We start from the raw sequence: 18,367 nt of genomic DNA on the forward strand, positions 1-18,367 counted from the left end.
CGGGAAAAATAACACATGCATATCTGCACTTTTTATAAGAAAGCTTAGGCCATGCAGGAGCCCGAGCCCAGCAGGATGGCAGGTGCTGGGAGATTCTTCACAGGAGTCCATTTGGACTGGAGGAGGAATATGTGTGCGGGGGTGGGGGGGGACTCACAGCAAAGGACCCGAGAGAGCAGGGGGCCCTGCGGGGTGGGAAGAGGGGGAATAAGGTGGAGTGAGTGAATGCAATCACACAGGAGACCCGAAATCATAGACCTGTTTGGAATATTAATCCCTGCAGCTGCGAGAAGAAGGCCAGCCGATTGAAACTTGTTTGGAATACTTTCCTGGACACGTTCTATTAAAAATGAGATAGTGTACTGTAAATACAGGGTCATGTGCTCCAGCGTTTTGTCAGCGCTCTGGCACCTGATTCATTCCCAATAGCGCGATCTCCAGGATATTATACTGGGCTGTAAGGAGCAGACGATACACGTCTCCATCACTCAGAATTGCTACCTTTTTAAACACACGCATGTAAATGAAATATTTTCCCCCGTCAAGCCAACCTGGGGCCTGGTACCAGACAAGCTGCTGCAGCCGTGCAGATCAGAGCCCGCCTAATGGTATGTATCAATCCCCCAGCCCCGCGACCACATGAGAGCTCTCAGGCCGCCAGGAGCCGGATCATCCAAGCGGCATCCACCTTACAAGAAAAAAGAAATCCAACCGGAAACCAATTTTCCTTGAACAGCTGTTCTCCCATGTTTAATTTTACACTGGAAGTCCACTTTTCAGAGATTGTCTGATAATTGCCACAGAGTATGGGCTAGATAATGATACATAAATAATATTTCCCATCTCCAATCCTGCGGGCAGCCATCACGGTGATCACTGAGACACTTCACAGTACTTTTGAGAGCACCTACACTTTTAGGGGGTTCATGGGCAGTGTCAGAAGATATCCATCCCTGGGTGACACCACACGGGGGCTCAGCTTCCAGCCACCCCCTCCTCTCCACGCTGCCCAGGGAAATCTTGGAGCTGCTCTCAGAATTGCTCATTCATTTCCAGGATGGCCACATCTGACGTTAGTGGCATTAGCATTAAATCACAGCCTGGGAGGGAACAAAGCCCTTGTGACTGGGGTGGAATAGCTTCACAGGCTGGGCGGGCATGGCAGGGGCCAGCAGCCATGAGGACAGGGAGGCAGTTAATAAAGAAGCCAGGGACACGGCCTGGCCGAGGGGGCCCTGAGCATCCTTGGGGGGTGCTGACATGGCAATACCCTCATCAGGGAGCTCATTTCCTCCTACACCCAGACTCCACCTCTTGTTACTCGGAGAGTGTCCTGACTTGCAGGGTGTGTTCCCGGGGATGTCACCCTTTTTGTCCCCTCCTCATGCAAAAGTGAAAAGAGCCTTGAGGCAGGGACCAGGGGAGAGATTCCAACAGGAGAAGAGGGAAGCTTTCAACCTTGAAGGTAGCATCTGAGGCCCCTGCCATCGAGTGAGGACTCTGGATGGTTCTAGAAAATGCAATGTGCCAGAGCAAATAAACAGAGACCCTAGAACATGGAGTCAAAGGCAACTAAACTCAGACCTTCCCTGGTGTGCCATCACCTCAGAATGGCCGTGGCCCACTGTCCACATGTCCACATGAGTGAGCGTGGGTTTGTGTGGGGGGGTGCTCTTTGGGGGAATGGGGAGCAGCCTTTGTCTTGAAGACTTTCTCTCCAGGGAGTTGCTCCTTCTCAGAAGCTGGGGCCACCCTCGCCTGGTGGTCAGAGAGCTCTCCCAGCAGAGGCAGTACCAAGCGTGATGGCCAGGCGGCCTGCTGTTCCTGGACTCGGTTCATTTCCTGTGTAAGTCCTTGGACACTCCACGGAGTTATTACCACATCATAAATCCAGGATTTTAACATTTACAAAGCCCGGTGAACTGCTAAGACCCAAATGTGGTTTCAGAAAATGACACTGATGAAGCTGTTGGAAATCAGCCTCATTTCCTGCTGAGTCACTGGAGGGCGGCTTTCCCATAGCTCAAGGTGGGCAGGGCCATGAGCCCCTCAGAGGACCGGACTGCCTGGGAGCAGACCCAGCAGCTTTCTAAGCAGTTACCACCTGCAGGGCAGAGTGGTGGCCCGCAAAACATGTGTCCCTGTGTAAAACCCTAGAATTTGTGCTGTAGAAAGGGGGCCCTTTTTTGGAAACAGGGTCTTTGCCAAAGTAATGCAGGATCTGGAAATGAGATTATTCTGGGTTATCTGAATGAGCCATAACCCCCACCGCAAGTGTCCTCTAAGAGAGAGGCTGAGCTGATTGAGAGAGAGAAGAGAAGGAGGGCTGGCTGCGTGAAGACAGAGGCAGAGACTGCAGTTGAGGCAGGGAATGCCCACAGCTCCCAGAAGCTGGGAGGAAGAGTCCTCCCCGGCCTCAGAGGAAACAGAGCCCTGCGGACACTTCAGACTTCCGGCCCCTGAACTGTGAAGAGCAGGTGGTAATAAGCCACCTAGGCCATGGCACAGTGTCACAGCAGTGGCAGGAAGCTACAATCTAATACCCCACCCTAGGAAGTAAGAAAACTTACTTTTTCTGAGGGTTACTTTTATCCAGGAAAATTCTACCTCTATACATGTAACCCAGATGCAATGAAAGAAAAACAAATACAAGGTAGATTTTTTGTGTGTGTCACCTTCCCAGGAAACAAATGACTCTCAGACAGACATGCTAACGTCTGACAGTTTTAAATTTGCAACCAGAATGCCAGGTCTTACTAGCAACAACCTGTACCTTACTGCTATTGTCTGAATATTTGTGTCCTCTCAAAATTCCTACCTTACATTGCTGACCCTCCAAGTAACGGTATTAGAATTTGATCAGGTCATGAGGGAGGAGCCCTCCTGAATGGAATTAGTGCCCTTATAAAGAGGCCCTGCAGAAACCCTCTCCCTTCCTCCCACTGTGGGTGGAGGTGGCTGTCTGTGAACAGGAAGCAGCCTTTACCAGACATGGAAACTGCCAGGGCCTGGGTCTGGGGCTTACAGAGCTGTGAGAAAAAACTTTGAGTTATTTATAAGCTACCCAGGGTATGAGATTTTGTTACAGCATCACGAACAGACTAACACACTGGCCAGTGAACACCTAATTTAAATTTCTGAATGGAAATATTAATTTCTGAAGTTTAAAATTTCTATGTTCCTATTATTTTTCAGTTTTCTTTAACACACAGAAGGACCAGTGGTGTACATCTGCCAAGGTGAAAGCATTCAGGCACTAAACCCAACCAGACACTCTAGCAAAAGAGAATTCTTGCCTACTCTCCTAAAAAGTGGAGCTTCCAGGATGAGGGGGAAATGACCAGATTTTTAAACCTCTACACTGAGAAATCAAACAAAAATGGCAGAGGTCAACATGTGCTGGTGATGCTGAACAAATTCAGCACAAAGCAAAGAGTAGAGCCACACCTGGTTGGTGCATGTCCCATGTGTGCACATGTCCTGTGTGTACGTCCTGTGTGTGCACATGTCCTGTGTGTGCACATCCTGTGTGTGCACATCCCATGTGTGCACATGTCCTGTGTGTGTATGTCCTGTGTGTGTACGTCCCGTGTGTGCACATGTCCTGTGTGTGCACGTCCTATGTGTGCACATGTCACGTGTGTGCACATGTCCTGTTTGTGTATGTCCCGTGTGTGCACAGTCCCGTGTGTGCACATGTCCTGTGTGTGCATGTCCTATGTGTGCACATGTCCTGTGTGTGTACATCCTCTGTGTGCATGTCACATGTGTGAGCGTGTCCTGTGTGTGCACATCCCGTGTTGCACATTCCACATGCCCAGTAGAAGCAGCAGGAGTGAGTGGATGCAGGTGTGAGGCCTGGAGCTCTCACTTGTAGGCTGCAGGACCAACAAACTACTCACCTTCCACCTGCCTTGATATCCTATGTTCTAAATGGGGTTAATAATAGCACCTAATTTAGAAGGTGTCTGTGAAAATTAAATGAGTCACTGTATGTCAAAGCTTTCAAAGTGGTGTCCTAGACACAGTAACTGCCCACTGAGCATCAGCTGTTACTCTGCTCTGTTGATAAATGTGAGGCTCTGATCACAATTCTACAAGATTGATCCAATAGCCTCAGAAATTCATGAGTGAAGCAAGGCCCCCTGGGCCGGGCAGATCTGATTGTTAAATTCACTCAACAGTTTTCTGGCAGTACGGTGATTTCTAACGTTCATTAGTTTGGGATTTTGTTTGTTTCGTATTGGTGCTAATTCACATTTCATGGACTTCCTTCTGAATTTCATTCAAATACTTGCTACTGTGTTATTTTTATTCTTTATTTTTTTAAGTAAATTTATTTCAGATTAATGTGAGGGTACAAACAACCAGGTCAAAATATCTGATTCTGCTAGGTAGAGTCCCTCTTGTAGTTATGTCCCCCACACAAAAGGTGTGCTAAGCACCGCACCCTGTGCCCATTCAGCGAGAGCACCCCAACCCTCCCCTCCTCATATAACATACACGAGCCATGTCAAAGTGCACAATTTGGTGGGATTTAGTATATTCACAGTACTGTGGAAATACCTCCTCCATCTGCTTCCAAAATGTTCTCATCACCCCAAAAGGAAAACTCCACACCCACCAGTTACCTCACAGTCCCCCTTTCCCCAAGCCCCCGGAAATTGCGAATCTGCTTTTTGTCTCTAAGTCTCTAATATCCTCTTCTGAATATTTCATAAACGTGGAATCATACCATAAATGACACTTTGCGTCTGGCTTCTTTCACTGAGAATAATGTTTTGGAGGTTTCCCGGGGTTGTAGTCTGCGTCCATGCTGTGTTTCTGTTGGTGGGAGAGCCCCATCGTTGCCCGTTGCATTGTGTGGGGGCTACTTTCACCTCTGTGAACAGCAGCACCCTGAATACATGTGCTTCGTTTGAGTCCCTGTTTTCAATTCCTCTGTGTATATACCTAGAAGTGGAATTGCTGGTTCATAGTCTCTGCTTACCTTTGCACGTGACAGACTTAGAATTCTGTTCACCTGTTGAGGATTTCCACAGTGGCTGCGCCCTTCCGCATGTCCGTTCCATTGTTGGTTCTCTTCTGTTTTGCTTTTTTCTTTGATGGTTGATTTACTTATTATAACCATCCTCTGGTGGGTGTGAAGTGGAATTTCACTGTGGCGTTGATTTGCATTTCCCTAATGACTAATGATGTGGAACATCTATTCACACATTTGTTAGCCATTTGTATTTCTTCTTTGAAGAAATATCTGAGTTCTTTGTCCATTTCTTAATTGACTCGTTTGCCTTTTTGTTGTTTAAAGAATTATTTACATATTCAACACGCAAATCCCTATCGTACATGCAATTTGCAAATATTTTCTCAAATGCTATCGGTCATCTTTCTATTTTCTTGATTCCTTAAATTTTTATTTTGCATGTTATATGAAACTTCTTGCTTCCCTGACCTACACAGCAGCCTGGGGTGGGGTATTCTTAGGAGAGCTAAGACTTTTCCCCAAGTGCACACCCTGTGTTTGCTCCACTCACAGGCAAGTGGTAACTCGGGGGTGAAAGAGAAATGGCTGAGAGAAAAACACTTGCTTAAGTTTAGAAGAGCAATTTAGAGTTTGCTTGCTTGGAATCCGATGCTAGCTCTGTGTCCTGATAGCTCGGCAGCCTGGGCTGGCCCCTGGGCCTTTCTGGGTCCTTGTTGCCTGTTCAGTATACTGTAGCAGTCATAGTGCACACCTCATATGGTTTCTGCGAGGCTCATGCAGATAAGCATGTAATAAGCACAGGGAAAACATATTTCTGCTCATGATATTCTCGGTAAAGAATTAAAAGTAGGTACACGATTGCAAGAGGGACTTTACCTAGCAGATGCAATCAGTATAGCCTGGCTTATTGTACCCTCAATGAATCCCCAACAATAAAAAAAAAAGTAGGCACAAATAAGCATGTTTCTGTACTTCAACTGAGCCTTTCAGCAGTCAATCTGAAGCAGTCTCCACATCTGAATGGCCATTTCTTTCATCTCAACACTCACCCCTTCTTTTACCCTTTCCCAAGCTACTTGCTTTCCAGAAGAAACTCTTTTTCCAGGTCTTACTTTCCACAGCCCTGCAGTGAGGTTGGAGTAAACTGTTCCTGCAACTGCCACTGCCAGATAGAGCCACGTGGCCAAACCCAGCAGCACCCCAATGCCCAGGGTCTCATGAGATGATCGTCATCTTCACAGAAATAAAAAATTAATCAAAAACATTCATGAACTGTTCATGCACTGACTATTTCCTGAGTGTCTCTTCTGGGCTGATGATCCTGCCAATAAGAAAAAGAAGAGAGGCCCCCGGTTCAGCCCCGGGATGAAGCCGGTTGAGCACAGTAAGCTATCGAGCGTAAAGAGCAACAGCCCTTCTACAGACACAAAGACACAATTTTGGAGACTGGAAAGTAGAGAATAGACAATTCTGTGTAGTAAGGTGACAGTTGCAGGGCCTCCGCGCCAGCAGTGCCAATTGGGGTGGAGGAAGAGGGTCTGGGGAGGTGAGAGCCTGGCTCAACCGCCAGGTGAGAGCACGCACACTGTGTGGGCCCCTGGGACAAATACCCAGACACAGTAAACTCGGGGCTTCTTTCAAAACTTTCCACCGAGGGGCCCCTGATGGCAGCAGAGTGAGATGCCATCCTGTGGACCTTGGCTGCACGTCCCAAATCCATCCTGCAAAGGTCTGTGCCTCCCGTTCATTCTTGGCCTTCTCTAGAAAGGCTGTAAAGTATCTGTATTTTCCTGCCTGAAACACATATACAAAATTACTGTTTTACATAAAAAACCTATTAAGTAATTGTCAGGGGAACACATGGGTCAATATATTGCCCCAGGACACCTCTTGTCCTGCGGCTTCCCCTATTTCTTGGCACACCACTTTGCACTGCAGTTTGAAAAGTGTACATGAAAAAACCAAATTCCACAAAGAAGGTAAACACAAAAATCTCTGTGAGGCTGCGGGGGTGCAGCGGAGGGGCACCCCTGAGGCCAGGCCAGACCCCAGCAGCACCAGAAGGGGATGCTGAGGGAAAATTCTGGAGAAGAAGTTTCTTCCCGTATTAAAAAAAAGGAAAAAAAAAACAAAACCATAGCTCCGAGTGTGCACACACAGGCACACAGCATGTGCAGGACACACACGCCCAGCACATGTATGCACACACCACACATGTATGTACACTCGTGCACAACACGTGGCTGCACATGCACCATGCCTGCATGCACGTGTGTGCAATACACACACACACACGCACACGCACAGCAGTGTATGTACACACACCCGTAACGCTCTCCCCTCCCGCGTGGGGGCCGGCTCCTCCCTGCCTTCAGAAGTCGCAGGCGCTGTCTTCTTGCTGTGTTGGGAAGGAGAATGTACCTGCAGGAAATGTCAACCCCATGTCTGGTCAGCTTGGAGTTACCTGTCCGCACAACTCTTCTCGCCTGACATGACAGTCTTCCTCTGAGATAACGGGCACAGCCTCTGAAGGTGCCTCCTGCTCCCATCCCATCACCTGCACCAATTCCACACGCAGCAGGCCCGACCCTTTAAAACAAGGGTTAGCTCTTTCATCGCTGCGAGTTCTCAGGCAAATGTGGTGAACATTCCCAAAAGGCACCGGAATTTCTGTTAGAAATGTGGCAAGCACCAGCCCTGCAAAGTGACACAGTGCAAGAAGGGCAGGACTCCCTGTGTGCCCAGGGAAAGCGGTGTTAGGACAGGAAGCAGAGTGGCTTTGGGGGCAGACTAAGCCGGGTTTCCAGAAAAAGGCTAAAACTGCAGAGATGATCATGCTGAGGCCTGAGGGTGCGGAGCCCAACTGCAGATCCAAGGAACACTGGCCATCAGGAGAGGCGAGCACGTTGAACTAGGAGGAGATAAGACAAGAAAGGGCCACGGGATACAGTCCTAAACATCTCTTGTTTTACCATGAAGTCAATAAAATCTTGAGATGATGTTCACGTCAAAAAATAAATAAATAAATAATAAAACAAGGGCTAGATGAAATCGGATGGCAACTTGGCTCATGGTCCTGCCAGGTCTCCACTACACTCATTCAGAACACAGAGACAGTGCTCACAGTGGTGGGACGGCTGCTCCTGCCCCTTCCCCCCTCTTCAGCCCTGACCACACCAGCCCCACTCTGCTCCTGCCCCGCTGCCGCCCACAGCGCTGCTGAACCGGCAGGGTGTCTTCCTCCTGGGCTTTGGTCCTGGCTCTTCCCTGGGCAGACACAGAGGACCTCCCAATTAACCTCTTCCTTCCATGGTCACATGTGTGACAGCACAGACCATGGCCCACCTGCTGTCTCCTGGGTTTCCCATCTCCTTCACACATCTCTAATTTTCCCATGAACTTGCCACTTCACACCTCTCATTTACTCGTGTGTATTATTGTTGCTAATTATCTCCGCTCCTCCTAGAATTAAAGTCCTGTAAGTTTTTATTTTTAATCAGTTTCGTTTCACTGATAGCATCTAAGTTAAACAGCAGCTTGGCACACAGTCGGCGCCCAACACGCACCTGCCAATAGAACACGTGCTGAATAACAGCGTCTCTGCACTGGCTGCAGGGCCACGACAAGCCTCCCGGAAATGCAAGACGATGGACGGAAAATACAGTTCATAAACAAAATCCAGATTCGACACCCTTCCCAAAGTGAAGCTGAAACAAAGATGAGATGATTCTCCAGTACGATGTCACAGATTCCATGAGGTTTAAATTAAGTACAGATTAGTAGGCCTGTACTTAAAATACAAAACATGATTGTTTGTTGAAAAACATTGCTGCAGGGAGAATCCCAAGGACCTCTTATAAGAGAATTAATTATTCTTTATGACACTAGTGATATTACTCCTAGGTCTCAATTCCTTTTCCATCCAAAGGAGAAAAATGATCATTTGTTTCAAAGAGGTTCAAGTTCCCTCCTCGAGAGCTCGTCCTGTTGTCCTGCCAGGTGTGGGGCTCCTGACCACAAGCAGGAGTGAGCCCTGCCCTCTCGTTCCTTGCTGTCCTTCACACACACCCAGCATGTCTGGGAGGAAGCCCCCAAAGCAAGGCATTGGTTTAAAGGGTAATCATGCTTTCCAAGCCCAAGGACCATCTTTTTGGTCAACGCAGAGAAAACGATCATTTCTTTTCTTCCTCTCAGCACCATATCAGTCTCTTCCCTGCCCCTGCACACATGTCCTGCCTTCCACCAGCCGGCCCTGGCCAGTGTGGCTGCCAATCCACAGAGAGGGTCCGCTCTGACCCTGAAGAGCTCGCCACACCTGCCTCTTCCCAGATGTTCTCCTCTGGCTACACTCCCCCTCGGGTATCGCTTTCCACCTCTTCTTGTACTCCAAGTTTCCTTTGAAGTTTCGTTCAGCAAATTATTAAAACTCAAACCCTCTATTTGCTTTTTTTTTTATTGTTGGGGATTCATTGAGGGTACAATAAGCCAGGTTACACTGACTGCAATTGTTAGGTAGTCCCCCTTGCAATCATGTCTTGCCCCCATAAAGTGTGACACACACCAAGGCTCCACCCACCTCCTCTGTCCCTCTTTCTGCTTTTCCTCCCCCCCATAACCTTAATTGTCATTAATTGTCCTCATATCAAAATCGAGTACATAGGATTCATGCTTCTCCATTCTTGTGATGCTTTACTAAGAATCTATTTGCTTTTGATTTATGTATTTTAAAATTATTATTTTAGTGGTTACCCTAGAGATCTAGAGATTACCAAAGTCACTTGTGACTTACTGGAGTCCACTGTAAACCAATTAATTTACACCACTCAGACATCACAAGTGCCTCAAAATCATTCATGGTCTTTCCTCCTCTTTTGTCCCTTACACAACCTTTGATACATATTCTCCATATTACCTATAATATAAATTTCTGTGTACAGACATATCATAAACTCCATGAGGCAGTAACACGTAAGTTGTTTTAGAGAGTCAATGTATTTATCCTTTCTGGTTGGTCCATTCCTTTCTGCAGTGTTATCCTTCTATCTGGGGTCATTTTCTTTGTTAAAAAACTCTTTTTGTTTGCTATCTATTAATAAATTTATATTTTTAACTGAAAAATAATATATGTGTATATTTATAAGGTACACTGTGATGTTTTGATCTATGTATACATTATGGAAAGATTCAAGTGATCTAATCACCATAACCCTACCAACTTATTTTTTGTGCTAAGAAAGCTAAAAATCTATGTTTTTAGCTATTTTGAAATATATAGAACGTTAATATTAACTGTGGTCACTATGCAATGCAAGAGCTCACGGAGACTTATTTCGTCAGGCTGGGACGCTGTACCCTCTGTCAGCATCTTCCCTTTCCCCCTCCTCTGGGGACCACCTTCCACTGTTTCTGTGAGATCAGCTTTTCTAGATGCTGCATATGAGTGAGATCATACACTACTCCTGTCTTTGTTCCTGGCTTATTTCACTTAGCATAATGTCCTCTAGTTCCACCCATGTTGTCACACATGACAGAATGCCCTTCTTTCAGAAGGCCCTGTGGCAGTCTATTGTGTATAAGACCCATTTTCTTTATCCCTTCGCCCACAGGTGCACACTCAGCTCACCTCCACCCTTGGCTATTGTGAGTAATGCTGGAACAAACATGGGTGTGCAGATATCTTTTGCATAAAGATTTCAATTCCTTATGCGTTTTGGATATTAGCTCCTTACCAGATGTACGGTTTGCAAATCTTTTCTCCCCATCCATAGGTCCTCTCTTCCCTCTGTGGATGGTGTCCTGTCTGTGGAGAAGCTGTTAGGTTTGGGGCAAGGCTCTGCATCTGTGTTTGGTTTTGTGGCCTGAGCTTTCAAGGTCATATTTGAGAAATCAATGGTTCACACAATGGCATGGAGATTTCCCTCTATATTTTCTTTTTTATGCTTTCAGGTTCTATGTGTAAGTATTTTAACTATTTTTAATTAATTTTTGTATATGACATGAGATACGCTCTAATTTAATTCTTCTGCATGTGGAGATCTACTTTCCCCAATAATGTCCATTGAAGAAATTCTTCAATATGTTCTTGGCACCTTTGTAGAAAATCAATTAACTATAAACAGTTGGGTTTATTTCTGGGATTTCTGTCTTATTCTATTGGTCAATATGTCTGTTTTTAAGCCAGTATCGTGCAATTTTGAGTACAGTAACATTGTGGTATATTTTAAAATGTGGAAGCTGAAAGTTGGAGGCATTTTCTTTTAGCTTCAATAACAATCTTTGTTATTCCTTACGCTGTTGACAAATTCCTTCAACTTTTATTTAACTGAATTCTTTATTTTGAAGAATGATTATCTCTGACTATAAAATTTTATATGCAAAGTTTTTCCACCTTTCACACTTAAAACATGTCATTCTATTTTCTTCTGGCTTCCTTATTTTTTACTAAAAAGTCAGTTTTAAGTTTTACAACTGTTGCCTTGTATCCTTAATATCTGAATACCTTTAGTTTCTTCTCTTTTTCTTTGGTTTTTAGTACAGTGAGTCTGAAGAGCCCAGGCGTAGCTTTCTCTATGTTTATCATAATTGGGTTTTGTTGAGTTTCTTATATCTGTAGGTTAGAGTCCATAGTTTTGAAAAATCCTCCAACTTTTTTTCAAATATTGCTTCTTTTTCAATATCTTTTATTACTTTTTGGAACTCCAATTATACAGATATTACACCTTTTGATTTTATTTCAGGTTTTTTAGGTTTTCTTTTTATTTTTTCACTTGTTTTCTTTTTCTCTCTGCTTCTAAGTTTGAGTTTGTTTCATTTTATTTGGTAGCTCGCTAAATCTGTTTTTTTATCAAGATCAGTATGTCTGCCAGTAAGCCCATCCAGTTATTAATAATTTTCAATTTTGGATACTGAATTTTCAGGTCTGGAACATCAATTTGACAGTTTTGTGTATCCCTAATACATGATACTCACTCCTAAGAAATGGTGTTTATTTCTAGGGTGTAACCATGATTCCTGTGTGGATTCTGGCTTTCTCCTGATAAACCAGAGCACTTCACTAGGCCCTTCCTCCACCTAAGGGCTTAAACTCTAAACACTTGTCCATCAGACCACACAGGGGCTGAAATCCTGGTTCATTTCTCTAGCCCTCCACATGAGGGCTTAAACTCCAAGCACCTGTTCCTCAGACCACACAGGGGCTGAAATCCCAGTTCATCTCTATAGCCCACCACGTGAGGGTTTAAACTCTTAAGCACCTGTCCCTTGGACCACACAGGGGCTGAAATCCCAGTTCCTCTCTCTATCCCACCAGCTCTTATTTTTTGCTCAGTTTCTTGGAGAGTTATCCTTAGAATTGGCCCATAATTTGAAAGAAATAGTGTATAAATGCATGCGTTATTTCTCTGTTGTTCATTCTCTGTGATATTTTTGCTTTCAAAAACTAACCGCTTTAGTAGCTTGGAATCTGGCCTCAGTTTCCTTAGGCAGTAAAAGTGCTACTGTGTTCCTGGATTCTATTCTTGCTGGGTTTTTCTTGAGTGAATATAAAGATAACTTTGTATAGGTCAAGTCTCTCTTGGTTGAGCGACTGCAGCACCTCAAGTCTTGCCAATGTCCCTGCTGCCCACATCTACCAAACTGCAACTTGATATGTACTTGTCCAGCTTCCATGCATGCCTGGGGGTCGTTAGTCCAACTTGAGCTTTTCTATCACGGCTTAAACCAGAGATTCTGTGAATTCCAAAGATAAGGTCTTCTATCACGGCTTAAACCAGAGATTCTGTAAATTCCAAAGATAAGTTCTTCTATCACAGCTTAAACCAGAGATTCTGTAAATTCCAAACATAAGTTCTTCTATCACGGCTTAAACCAGAGATTCTGTAAAGTTCCAAAGATAAGTTCTTCCCTGGGTTTTAACTCAATTCCTTATTTATTCTAAAATTTTATTTCATCTCTAATTCCATCTTTCTTTTTTCTCCACAGATTCTTTCTTGTCCTTGGAATCAAAACAATTGTTAATCTGAAAATAAACAAGACAACAAAAAATACTTCCCAAATCTTGCTATCTCTTTACCAGAACACGTATTTTTGAAGACTTGGTGTATCCTCAGGATCCCTTCCTTACCATTTACTATTAGGTGGCACCCCATCAGTCCTTCTTTGCTCCCTAGATAACACAATAATTCTTCAATTATAGGAAAACTTTTTTTGCACGCATTTTAGCATGTATGAAATAGAAATTAGCCATATAATCAGTGGGGTCATAAATTCAATGAGATGTGGTAACATTGTGTGTCCTTCACCTCCTATCGCAGTGGTTCTCAACCTTCCTAATGCTGTAATGTATTTTCAATGTTACAAAGGGGTCACGACTCACAGTTGAGAATCGCTGTCCTACCACTACAGCAAATGGCTTTTCTCATGTTGCGTTCTGCACAGTCTCTCTGGATCACATGGCATCTCCTCCTCCTTAACTTTCTTCCTTTCCTTTAATGCTGTCCACTGCCCTTTTGGTTTCTTTCTGTAGCTGTCTTCCTCTGCCTTTGATATGTAAGATTCTCTCTAAAACCAACCTCTCCCATCTCTACTTTTTCAACCAGATTCAAACTTTACCTTAAATTCACCCAATATTTTATCCATCATTTTCAATGACAGCTATATAGTCTCCCTAGGAAATCATAAAGTAGCATCCACAGGCATTATTTCATTGTACGACTCACAGATTTGTTGGTCTGATTCTCCCATATTTTATAGCAGCATCAGAGCCTCCAGGGTTCATAAATGCAATGCAAGAAAGTCAAATCTCTTACCCTCAGAGGCTCTGCTACCTAGCTGTAGTTAGGATTCCAATTCCCTGTCCTAACTCTTGAGTTCAGTCCATTTTTTCTCTCCATTTCTTCTATAGACATCTTGACTCAAATTTTATGGTCCTGAAAAATTGCAACGCTGGCCTCTTGGCTGTGGCAGATGGCTTCAGTGGTGGCCCCAGTGAAGTATGTGTCCCTGCATCTGCCCGGGGCCCTTCCCATCTGGGGTTGCCACTGTCCTTATCAAGCTGGGGGACTTACCTCTCTGCTCCCTGGATTCAGGCTGGATCTGTGGATCTAGTGATGATTTCAGAGCTAAGTTCAGCGCAATTTCAACTGTGGCCACTTAAAGCACTTTCCTGAGACAGCCATGCAAGGGTGGCTTAGCTCCAGGAGAATGAGGGGTCAAACCAGAAGGAGGAGAATGAACCACCCAGCCAGGAGCTTGGACAAGTTTCCAAACACGGAGTGAGACCCCGGCTCTAGCCCTGAGAAGACTGTGGTCACACAAGCAGGCCCAGCTGAGCCCAACAGAAGAGCCACCCAGATGGCCGATCCACACCATCATTAAAAATGACAAAGGTTTATTTTCAATCTTCTTAACTGACTGGAATTCAAGGTGGTAGTGGATATTGGCAGCAGGTAATCCAGGAGGCCTCTGACTTTTGGTCTCAATCTATCCCAACATTACTTCCTGTCAGGAGTGAATGTTTATGTCCCTCAGAAGTTGCATGTTGAAGCCCTGACCCTCGTTGTAAGGGACGTAGAGATTGGAGCCTTGCAGGTAGTAAGTGTCAGATGAGGCCGTAAGTTCAGGTGCCTTGGGATGGAATTAGCATCCTTCTAAAAGGCGGAAGGGAGACACCTCCTCCAACCTAAAAATGTACCCATGAAAAGCCACTGAGGATACAGAGGAAAACGGCCACCTGCCAGCTGGGAAGGGGCGTCCCCCAGAGCCCACCCCCACGGGTACCAGGACCTGGACACATCCACACTCCAGAAATGTGAAAAGATAAACTTCTGTTTTGAAGCCACCCGGCCTATGGTAATTTTTTATGGTGATATAGACACTGCCCAGTTAATCTTCCTGAGGTTCATCGCTTCGTGATACGACAGTTTTCTATTTCTTGTCATTGAAACCCAATATCCACTTATTTATTTATTTCACCTACGAGTCACTTTTTGTGTCACCAGGAGATGTCCCTGCTAGGATCTTAGAGATAGGACTATAAGCTCCCATCAGAGACATGGGCCTCCCTTCACCGAGACTCAGCAGCTAAGAAGCTGGCTGCCAGTACCTCAGTGGGCACCTGGGAGTTTAAGAAAGGCTCTCTGCCCCCCGTCCCAGCAACATAACACATCTCTAGGGCTCTGGCATTGGATGATCGATCCCCGTGGACTTGCCAGGCTAGCCTCACAGAGATCAGTGGTTTTGTAGATTAGACTCAAGCAAAACATCGTGTAAGCCGTTGCCTTCAGGCAGTGTACAGCGAGGTGGGAGCAGGGAACCCCCGGACCCCGGCTACCCCCACAGTGACCTTTGGGGAGTATTTTACCTGAGAACTGGTTAAGCCCTCTGTGAACTGAAGGCAGGTTTGAGAAGTGTATGTGTGTTTATCCCAGTGCCCGACAACACACAAAGTGCTCACCCAGGTATGGTTGTTACTTTCCTGTGGCCACTGGAGCAACTTCTTACAAATGTGGTGGCCGATTCAACAGACCTTTTCCCCTCACTGTCTAGAGGTCACGAGTCTGTGGACAGCACCGTGGTCCCTCAGAGGAGAGTCTGTCCCGTGTATTTCTCAGTTTCTGGTCACTTCCTCACTGTGGCCATGTCACTCCAACCCCTTACTCCGTGGTCACATTGCTTCCCCTCCCTGTCTTTCAAATCTCCCTCCTCCTAGAAGGATCTTTTTGTATATGTACATATTTGGAGACCACCAGAATAATCCAAGAAAATGTTCTCATCTCTAGATCCCCAATTTGATCCCATCTGCAATGACCCCTTTCCAAACAAAGTCACAGGCACAGATTCCAGGGATTAGCCAGTGGGTATCTTTTCAGGCTGCCTCAGTGCAGAACAAATCACCTCAATGCAGCAGCTTGGGTAACACTTTGTCCAGGGTTCGGAAGCCAGGCACAGTTTTCCTGAGTCCTTGGTTCAGGGTCTCACAAGGCTGCAGTCAAGGGTCACACATACCTCATTTCTTTCTGGAGCCTGAAGCCTCTTCCAGGCTCGTGTGGGTGTTGGCAGGATTTGGGTCACAGTGGTTGGAAGCCACAGGTTTCTGTTTTCCTGCCGGCTGTCAGACAGGGCTGCTCCTAGCTGCCCACAGGTGGCCTTCTCCCCAACAGCACATCTGGAAGCTTCCATGTTCAAGGCAGGAGGCAGCAGCCTCTCCAGCCTGCCGAGGCAGAGCCTATGCACTGTCACCTAGTGCAGGGATGGCCTCCCAAGGCATTGCCGTGTTGTCATGGCCGGTCACAGGTTCCAGCACGCTCCAGAGATAAGACTTGTGCCGGGCAGCCCCCTGGGAGTCTCCCTTAGTGTTTGTCCACCTCACGTGAGAAGAAAAAGAACAGAAATCAGGAGACCCCCGTGGTGATGAACCAGGAAGCACCGTGGTTTGACTGTGCCCCTTAATCCCCAGGGTAGCAGTGTTGAGAGGTGGGACCTAAGGGGAGAGGTTTAGGTCAGGAGGGCCCCGCCAGCGTGAGTGGATTAATGCCGGTTACAGGGCTTGAGGCCCTTTAATCCCCTGCCCTTCCACCCACTGTGGCAGGATGAGGCAGCAGGAGTTCGTCTCTAGAAGCTGGCCCCTGGCTCTGGGCCTTCCTAGCCTCCGAATATAAAGCCAAATACATTCCTGTCCATTATAAATCGCCGGCTCTGCGGTGTTCTGTTACAGGGTCACAGAACAGACTAAGAGAAGGCGCATCTCTGGTGGGTGTGAAGGGCAGAAATCACAGGAATAAACCGTGACATAAAAAACAGACAAGTGGATCGTGTGATTATTTCTGACTCTGATCCAGATCACTACTGCTGCAAACTATGACTTAGAGCCGTAACGATGTCCACAGTCTAACCAGTAATCCCATTCTGAGAAGATAGTGCTAAGTTAGTAACTTAACTCTCCTTGTAACTTGAAATAGGTGCCTGAGCATCAGGCCCCACGGCCCCAGAAAAGACTGAAAGTAGCCCAAGGTGTGGTCAGGGAGTCCTGAGCTTGTGTGGCAGTGGAAGGGACAAGAGGCACTTCGGGCACCCCTCCCAACTGTCAGGGCTGTGGAGAGGAGGGGAAAGGTCCCAGCATCAGAACATGCAACCCGGGCAGCTGGTAGCACGTCCACAGGAAGTGGGCGCACCACTGGCTGCAGTGAAGGGCACAGGGAAGCAACTCAGGGCATCATCTGATGCACACGTCACAGGTGCTGCTCCCCCAGCAGCTGGAATTCCCTTCAGTTTATGAATTACAGTAACCTCAGCGGCCTGGTGCCGCCGCAAGCTCAGCTTCCCTGCTCCTCTCATCTGACATCTCTGGGATCCCAACTGTCTCTGGGTTCCCTGCATTGCAGTGGCCACCCCTCGGGACCGCTGAGATCCTTCTCTGGGTCACCTAGAGACTTCTAGCCTCTAGGCCTCTAGGCCACCAGGCAGTAGAAGTGCAGCTCCAGCCACATGGGGGGCCCGAGATGCAGCACCGTGCTGAGGAGCGTGATTGCTCAGAGCTCTCAAACTACTTATTGAAAAAGCAGAAGCTTTATGTAACCAAAAGTCTCACTAAGGTACATTTACCAAAACAAAGATGTGGCGTAGAAACACGGCACCTAACCAGCTATCTTTCCCAACCATCAGACATCAGGGCTTCAGGGTTACCCGAGCACAGCATTATTCCATCATGCTGGGCCAAAGTCAGCACAAACGAGGTCTTTGAACTCTAAACAAGAGCTTTGACTATGATCTCATAAGCAAGAGAAAGCCCTTTAAGACTTTAACGAGGGGGATGATATGATGAAAGCATTAAATGAATGTTGGTATGGCTGCAGTCTGCAGAATGTTCTGGAAACCTATATCAATGTGTCTGACAGATGGCAGTCCGTGGATTTAATGTTGGAGATGTCGATCTGGAAGAATTAACATGAATTAAAGTTGTGTGCCTGTCGGGAGAACGAGGGAGGGAGAAGACTGAAGATAAGCCCTAGCGTGGGCGGGGGATGGAGAAGGGAGCACCCCCCACAGGTGAGGAAACCACAGGGACAAGCCCAGGACAGAGGAACAGGAACCCCCTTGGCCCAGGTTGGATTTCAGTGACCCCAGAGTTCTTCCTCGAACCTTTCCAATGACAGGTGACAGGGAGGTTGTCCCACTCACACACTTGATCAGTGCTCCATTTGTGTTTGTTGTGAGAGATTAAGAGAATCAATAAAGTATCTTTGTGGAAAGACAAGAAGAAAAACGTTTACTATCACACCTGCCAAGTTCTCACATCACTGACCTTCAGGCAGCCTCGTGTCTACCCAGCCTATCACACACAGAAGACCCCAGGAGCTGCGGTCATTAACACTAGCAGTGCACAAA

Source organism: Nycticebus coucang, chromosome 19, assembly GCF_027406575.1.
Source record: "Nycticebus coucang isolate mNycCou1 chromosome 19, mNycCou1.pri, whole genome shotgun sequence".
Classification (NCBI taxonomy): Eukaryota; Metazoa; Chordata; class Mammalia; order Primates; family Lorisidae; genus Nycticebus; species Nycticebus coucang.